The sequence below is a fragment of the Tamandua tetradactyla genome, chromosome 6 (assembly GCF_023851605.1).
Source record: "Tamandua tetradactyla isolate mTamTet1 chromosome 6, mTamTet1.pri, whole genome shotgun sequence".
NCBI classification, from domain to species: domain Eukaryota; kingdom Metazoa; phylum Chordata; class Mammalia; order Pilosa; family Myrmecophagidae; genus Tamandua; species Tamandua tetradactyla.
The window spans coordinates 96,298,078-96,306,941 of record NC_135332.1 but is presented as its reverse complement, the minus strand read 5'-3'; the positions used below and the strand labels follow the sequence as shown (position 1 = coordinate 96,306,941).

The following is an 8,864-nucleotide window of genomic DNA, read 5'->3' as shown; positions in this document are numbered from 1 at the left end:
GAGACAATTTCACTCATCTAAGAGAAAGATGAGTGGGTCAGAACCAAAGCTTAAAGTAGGATATCAGTGCTAAAGATGTGCTGATTCTCCTTCCATTACAACTTAATGATTAATCACATGCACTGGATGAATGAGAGTAATTTTGACATCTCTACACTAAAAGGCAAGGAAGAAGATGGTCTTTTTACTACTTTTTGCTATTTTTAATGATAGGAAAAAAGAGAGAGAAAGGAACTATGTGATCAGAAACAGCTGGAAGTTGAAGGCAGTGGATGGTGAGTAAAAGAGAGGTAAGGGATTATTTGAGACTTGTAAAATTTGTGATGGAGAAGTTCCTGGTGAAGTTTTCAAAAGAAGATTGGAAATTTGAGCCTGGAAGTCAGAAGAGAATTCTGAGGAGACGATAAGGATTTGGAGGATCTTCTCCTATAGACAATACCCAAAGATATGGGAATAGATAAAGTAGCCTATCAAAGATCAACACTTGGTAGCATTAATCATATATCTCAGAAAGAAAATTAGTAGGTGGAGGGATCAAAATTATTCATCTTTATAGTACCAGAGAATTAGATTTCTGATCCTAGTATATGTAAGCTTCTTAGAGATAAAGAGACTATTTGTATCCTGTAACATAAATCATGGCCAAATAATTAAAAGTAGGCTTTTAAAATATGATAGTGAAATATAATCCTAACTCTCTGATTTCTCAGCTATCTCTTGAAATAAACATAGACAGTGAAGATGTTTGTGTCAGTTGCAGTTATCTATTGCTGTGAAAACTAATTAACCCCTACCTCCAATTTATTGACTTAAAACAATCCTGTAGAGGCTTAGCTGCATCCTCCGTTTCACAAATTCACAGAAGGCAAGGCTGCAACTGGGGCACCAGCCAGGGCTTTTGTCTCAAGTGAAGTCTCAGCTGGGAAAGGATCCACTCAGGTTCAGGCTCACTCACATGGATGGCAAGATTACATTTCTCAAGGGCTGCTGGACTGAAGGTTGTAATTTCTCACTGGCTATTGGCCAAAGGCTGACCTTCATTCCTTTACAGAAAGTGCTTGTCATCAGCAAGCATGCAAGAAGAGGAAGAGAGACTACCAGACAGAAGTCACAGTGTTTTATAACCTAGTCTTGGAAGTGATATTCCATCCCTGTTTTCATGTTTATTTACTAGATACAAGTCACTGCTCCAGCTCACACTCAGGGGTGAGGGATTACACAGGGCACGAACACCAGGAAGTAAGGATCACTGAGAACCAACTCAGAAGGCTGCCTACCAAAATGTCTTCCACTGAATACCTCTGCAGAGGAGGCTGGCAATAATTAGGTGGATGAATAATGTGCTCTGTGCATTCGGTAAGCCTCTTTCCCCAGCATCACAGTACTGTTTCATGGACCATAAGCAAAGTGGCCATGGTGATATAAATGGAGGACTTGCTTGAGATACAACATGGGCTTCTCCTTACCAAAGGTGACCTGACTACCCCTACTCCTGAGTGCCAAATCTTCCAACAGCAGAGACAAATGCTTAATCCCCAATGTGGCACAATTCTCCATGAGGAACAGCCAGCTCCCTGATTGCAGATTGGTTACATTGGATCTCTTGCATCATGGAGGAGAAAAGGATTCATCCTCATTGGCAGTTAACTTTAAAAATTCATCTTTAAGTAACAAAATTTCCAGTGGAACAACAACTGAAGATGATCAGTGATAGATAAAATGACCATTTGGAAGGTGTTTGTTCTCATTTGAAAGAAAGGGTAAGAGCTTTCATCTTTTTAGGCAAAAACATAAAGGTGTTTAACTGTTGTGTTATATGTTTATACGTACAAGGAAGGGTACATATGACATCTGAGTAGTCAAAGGGGTTGATAGTGACGTTCATTGTCTCTTGGCACCTGATCCACACTTCTTTGCCTTGCTTTGTTGAGATAACATAGTTGGTCCCTATATTTTCCTTTTCCAGATTACATAATGTTAGGCTTTGTCAATAGAAGTCCATAGCAAGAAGGGGCATTTCTTGCTAGTTCTATTAGGCTGTTTTCTTATAGTGTGGCATCCACACTCACTTCATTGATCAATAAGGCCAACTCTTGTCTGCCAGAACCTTCCACTGAGTTTCTTTACCACCAGCTGTTCATTTCCAGTGGATCAGCTGCAGCCTGTGCTCTCCATCAAGCTTTCTCACCACTGGAGACTGTGTGTACTTGAGACAGCCACTTCTTCACTAATGAGGTCTGAATTTAGCCTTGGAGAAGGATCCACTTCCAAGTTGTTAGCTTCTCCCTTGTTTAATCTGTCCCAGGCCTATTTCTTTCATTTGCCGTTTCTGTATTCCTAAGGGTCCTCTTAACACTTTTAGTTGCTGACCATATTTTTCTAATTAATAAATCTTAATATTGATTTTTCCGTATGTGATTAATTGCTGTGGATTCTGTCTCCTGATTATACCCTGACTGGTACAAAACTTCTCAATATTTAATCTTTGCTTTTTTCATCCACTGATTGGATGAAAGCTTCTTATAACCTGAAGCTTGCTAATGTTTGGTCTATTGTATTAAATATTCTCATCAAGTAAAGCAGAAATTGAGGAGAATAGCCTGATATATGCAATTGTGGTGGCCAATGCCAGGGCCACCACCTAAAAGCCCATAACAGACCTACTTTAGCTAAGGACAAAGGTCAGGTGAGTAAATATTCTCCCTGGAGGGGGAAGAATGTAATTAGAGATGTAAAAAATGGCATCGGTTGTATCCTAGTCTTAAACACTAACTTGAAACTTGGGTCTTAGCTCCCTTTAATGATTATGTTAGACTCCTGCTATCCTCACACTGTATGGAATGTCTTTGTTCAGAAATCATATACTGTCTCCTGCATTTCTGTTTCCTTTGCCACTAATGTCTGGCTGGCTGTCAACAGAAAACTTTTCCTGTTCATAAGCCCCAATAAACCTATGTCCACCTCTGTGCCCAGTATGTTTTACAGTCTAGCAGCAGCCCCCTCCTGGGCTGTATCCAGGGTGGGTTTGAACCCAATCAGCACTCAAGAACATCACATGTAGTTAAAGTGGGATAGAAAAGAGAAAGTGATGATTGTGTGTTTTGTATGTTACTTCCAGGAGTCCTTCATTCTGCTGATTGGCATTCTTTTCCATGTATTTTGGGTTATTTGGTAAGTCATTTCATGAATAATCATGTATAAATGACTGGATGGCATAAGACACCCCAAGGAACAATTTCCCCACAAAATTTTTGAACTACTAGCAAAAATTGCCAGATCCATCTTCCGCAAAACTTGGGAAAATAGTTAAAGAGTTGTAGTAGCTGGGTGGGCCAAATCAAGAAAATGCAGCTCTTAGAATAAAGAAGTTTGTGAGTCCCTACTGACCCTTCCACAACCCTCACCCAGTGTGGTATAGAGTCTGCCTGCTGCCAATGTGGGGTTCTGTTCCACAGGTAGGTTAATAACCCCTATTCACATACTGGGGTGGCTGATGTCAGTGTCAGTCTATTGGTGGCAGACCAAAAGACAGAAACAGGAAACTCATCGCTGGCTTGCCCTCCCAGAATTGTCCTTGCTGGCAGAAGTAGCTGTCAGACAGCTAATATCGTATAAGAAATGACTAAGACAAAACAGTCTGGGGCAACGGATTACCCCTTTTTTGTATACAATGGGGGAGAATCTTTTTTCATAATGAGTAGAGGTGGCATTTGAACTCCTACAAATGGGAGAATTCCTAAGGCCATAAGTAAGCATAAACCCAGGACATGTCACCCGCTCTGAAAAGACAAAGAATACCCTGAAATTCACATTCCTTTTGGGGTGATATTTTTGACCATATAACCAAGCATGCCAGTTTGAAGCTATGTACTCCAGAAAAGCCATGCCCTTTAATCCCGTTTCAATATTGCTGGGTGGAATCTTTTTGATTGTTTGCATGGAGAGGTGACATGCCCAATTATGGATGGTAACTTTTGATTAGATGGTTTCCATGGAAATGTGTCTCCACCCATTCAAGGTGGGGTTGCTTACTGGAGCTTGTTAAGAGGGAACCATTTTGGAAAAAGCTTTGGAGCCACCAGAACCGATAGAGCAACCAGAACCAATAGAATCCATACTGCCAAAGACCTTTAAAGATGGAGAAGGAAAATACCCCAAGCGGAACTTCATTAAACCAGAAGCAGAGAAAAAAGATGGCAGATTTTGCCATGTCTGCCATGTGCCTTTCCAGTTGAGAGGCAAACCCTGAACATCTTCAGCCTTCTGGAACCAAGGTATCCTTGGATGTCTTAGATTGGACATTTCTATAGCCTTGATTTAATCTGAATATTTTCATAGCCTTAGAACTGTAAAATTGCAACTTTTTAAATTCTTCTTTTTAAAAGCCGTTTCATTTTTGGTATATCACATTCTGGCAGCTTGCAAACTAGGACACATTCCATACATGGTATTCAGTCAGTGGCTCACAATATCATCACATGATTGTGTATTCATCATGATATCATTTTTTTGGACATTTGCATCACTCTAGATAAAGAAATAAAAAGGAAAAAGAAAAAACTCATGCATGCTATACACCTTACCCCTTCATCTCATTGACAGTTGATATTTCCACCCAATTTATTTTACTGTCTCCCTATTATTTATTTATTTATTATCCATCTTTTCAATCATCTCTCCATACTCTGGATAAAAGGAGCATCAGACACAAAGTTTCACAATCACACAGTCACATTGTAAAAGTTATAGCTTTATATCATCATCTTCAAGAAGCAAAGCTACTGGAACACAGTTCAACAGTTTCAGGTACACCCCTCCAGTCACTTCAATATACCATAAACTAAAAAGTAATATCTATATAATGCATAAGAATAACCTCCAGAATAACTTCTTGACTCTGTTTGAAATCTTTCAGCCATTGAAACTTTATTGTCTCATTTCTCTCCTCTCCCTTTTGGTCAAGAAGGCTTTCTCAATTCCTTGATGGTGAGTCTTGCCTCATCCTGGGATTTCTGTCCCACATTGTCATGGAGATTTACACTCCTGGGAGTCATGTTCCATGTAGGGGGAAGGGCAGTGAGTTCATCTGCGAAGTTAGCTTAGAGAGAGAGGCCACATCTGAGCAACAAAAGAGGTTCTCTGGAGTGATTCATAGGCTTAATTTTAAGTATGGTTAGCCTATCCTTTGCAGGAATAAGCTTAATAAGGGCAAACCCCAAGATTGAGGGTTCAGCATCAGTCTTTCTTGAGTGAAAGTAACCTCTTGATGGTGCCTTAATTTGGACATTTTCACTGCCTTAAAAATGTAAACTTGCAAGTTAATAAATTTCCCTTTTTTAAAGCCATTCTGTTTATGATAAATCACATTCCAGCAGCATTTGCAAACTAGAACATCAAGAAATTAGGATTTAAGGGATGGCTTTGATTACTGAACCATTATATAGATATTCCTTTTTGCTTTTTGATATAATTAGAGAAGACAGAGGGAAATACCTGAATCTTTGAATTGTAATCTAGTTGCCTTGATCTCTGATAATGATTGTATAACCTTTATCTTGTGCCCCTGTGATTGTAAAAACTTTGTAACTAACTTTCATTTGTACCCAGTTTTTCAACTTTAGAGTCTTGAAATCACTAAAGACAGCCCCTAATGTTTATTAATGAAGGGTGATTGGGTCTAACCGAAGTGGACCTGCCTGACATATGCAGTAGCTTAAAGTTTAAGCTACAAGTCACCTATATCTCATTATAATATAAAAATCATGCCCATTGTTTTTAGTTTGTTAAAGCTGCCAGAATGCAATATACCAGAAATGGAGCAGCTTTTAAAAATGGAATTTATTAAGCTGCAAGTTTACAGTTCTAAGGCCATAGAAATGTCCAAACTAAGGCATCCAGAGATAGATATCTTAACTCTAAAGAAAGGACCAATGGTGTTCAGGGTTTCTCTCTCAGCTGGGAAGGTGCATGTAACATCTGCTAGCATTCTCTGCTGGCTTCTTTGAATGGCTTCCCTGGAGGTGTTTTCTTTCTTCATCTCCAAGGGCTGTATGGGTTCTGTCAGTTCTGTGGACTCTGAGCTTTTTCTCAAAATGGTCTCTCTTAAAGGGCTCCAGTAAGCAATCCCACCTTGAATGGGAGGAAATATATCTCCATGGAAACCACCTAAGCAAAAGTTACTACCCACAATTGAGTAGGTAACATCTCCATGGAAACAATAAAAAAGATCCCACCCGGAAATATTGAATGAGGATTAAATAACATGGCTTTTCTGGGGTACACAACAGTTTCAAACCAGCATACCCATCATCATATTAAGACTGCCATTTTCTTATATATATTCTGTGACTAAGCATGTAATCAATTTGCACATGCTCAATAATTAGATCACCTTTAGATTACATTATCTGGTACCATTGTGCTCATTATCCTAAAACCTGCCCATCTTTTAGTTCTGTAAAACTATCACAATTACTGTAGTTCAGGGAGACAGATTTTGGGCCAATCCGCCATCTGATCTGCTACATGCCTGGTAATAAACTTTTTCTCTTTTTGAAACCCCAATATCTCAGAAATTGGTCCCTTAAGCACATCAGACAAAAGAATCTGCTGCATTTGTCTGGTAGCAACCAAAGGAATGAACTCTGAAAGTTAACAATAGCCAACACAAATCCAATTTGTAGGTACTGTGAAGGGTGATTTTTACATTGTATTTTTGTTTGTTTGTTTGTTTGTTTTTCTTAGCCCCTGTGACACTCAAGGAAATCACTATCATATCACTAGTTGGATAAAATTTAAGAAAGAACAGGCAGTTCAGGGGCTCAAACCCAGTGTTAACATATTAAAATATACCATGCATCAAAAAGAGTACAAGATAAACAAAGAAACAGGAATAGATGACCCATCTAAATGAACAGATGAAATTCCAGAAATCATTAGCAAAGATGAACAGAATTTGGACATACCAGATAAAGAATTCAAAAATATGATCCTCATTATACTCAAGGAGATAATAAAGGAAAACAGAGAGAAAGAACTAAAGGATATCAGGAAATCAATGAATGAACACTATGAGAATCTCAATGAGGAAACAGAACATTTAGAAAGGAACTAGAGTGACCCTTGAACTGTCCCCACTGTGCTGAGTGGTGGAGATCTGGGAACTGTCATTTCAATACCAACATGAGTGAGAGACAAGGTGCTGGGGCAAACCAATGGAAAAGACAAGACATCTGACAAAAATGATGGGCAGAAGAAAGGTCAAGAAGAATTTGACATCGACATGGATGCCCCAGAGACAGAATGTGCAGCAGTGACAATTCAGTCACAGTATAGAAAATTCCAGAAGAAAAAGGCTGGGTCTCAGCAAGAGAGCCCATCATAGTCACTGCAAGACACTGAAGTCAACCACCACTTGTCAAGAAATGAAAAGAGCAACACCCTAAAAATCAGACATCCCCAATAATCTGCACACACACAAAACAAACCTGATATACATATACAGAACCCCCTGATGTTTATAGCCCTGTAGGATGGTGTAAAACAATTGTGAGTGGCTTAATCTCTGTGTTTCTCTCCATTCCCATTTCTGTTGCAACTATTTTTCTTGATGTCATCATAAAATGGAGTTAAGATGAAAAAAAAAGAAGAAGAAGAAGAAGAAAAGAAAAGGAACCAAACATAGATACTGGAGTTGAAGACCAAAACAATTAAAATGAAAATTTCCCTGGAGAGTTTGTATCAACAACAAATTGGAGCTGCCAGAAGAAAGAAATGATGAACTCAAAGGCATGACAATTGAAATGATTCAAGTTGATTAGTGGTGTTCTAGTTTGCTAGCTGCCAGAATGCAACACACCAGAGACGGATTGGCTTTTAATAAGAGGAGATTTATCTCATTAGTTCTTCAGAGGAAAGGCAGCTAACTTTTATCTGAGGTTCTTTCTTATGTGGGAAGGCACAGGATGGTCTCTGCTTCTCTCCAGGCCTCTGGGTTCCAACATCTTTCCCCAGGGTGATTCCTTTCTGCATCTCCAAAGGCCTGGGCTGGGCTACGAGTGTTGAGATGAGGTATGCTGAGCTGCTTGGGCTGTGTTATGTTGAGCTTTCCCATTTAAGCACCAGCCAATCAAATCAAATATCATTCATTGCAGCAGGCACGCCTCCTAGCCGACTGCAGATGTAATCAGCAACAGATGAGGTTCAAATACCACTGGCCCATGTCCACAGCAAGAGAACTAGGCACTATCACCTGGCCAAGTTGACACCTGAATCTAACTACCACATCCCTTAAAAGTCTTCAATTCCTTGGATAAAACCCAACTGAATGGATTATCTCCTTTGCAGGAGATGTGCCAATTTACCAAATATTTTGCCAGACTGCAAAATACTTCTGTTTACCAGTTAAAGTATTGCTTTAAATATCAGTTCTTGGTAGTGCCTGAAATATCGGTAATGTATTAAACCTCTTTAATCCAGATTGCTTCATATCAATTCCTGAGAAAGCAAGGGAATGACCATCCTAGAAAACTTTGAGTTTTGAGTTTCCCAACTAAACTTTTCAATGATCAGGCCAAAGATATCTGGTGCTCATTTGCAGGTATAAGACAGTCTATCTAGAAAATCATATTTATTTTCAATTCTGATTGCATTTCATTCCTTACATATTTTTTTTCTTTTGTTAATACATTCAGTGAATTTGAGTTGTAGTGTGTACTTTGTATTACAGGTGATTTATTCATTTAATATGTATTTACTGGGTACCAGACATTCTGATATGGGTCTGATGTAGTTATCAATGATAGTGTCATGTGGAAAAGTGTTTTACATTCACATTTTGTGATCCTCCTAGCAAAGCTTCTAAA

The 8,864-nt window shown here is 39.0% G+C and overlaps 1 pseudogene; it reads left to right on the top strand.

The window, feature by feature from the left end:
- The first annotated feature begins 7,182 nt into the window (after positions 1-7,182).
- LOC143686766 (calmodulin regulator protein PCP4 pseudogene) lies at positions 7,183-7,384 on the top strand (annotated as a pseudogene).
- Positions 7,385-8,864: the final 1,480 nt, after the last annotated feature.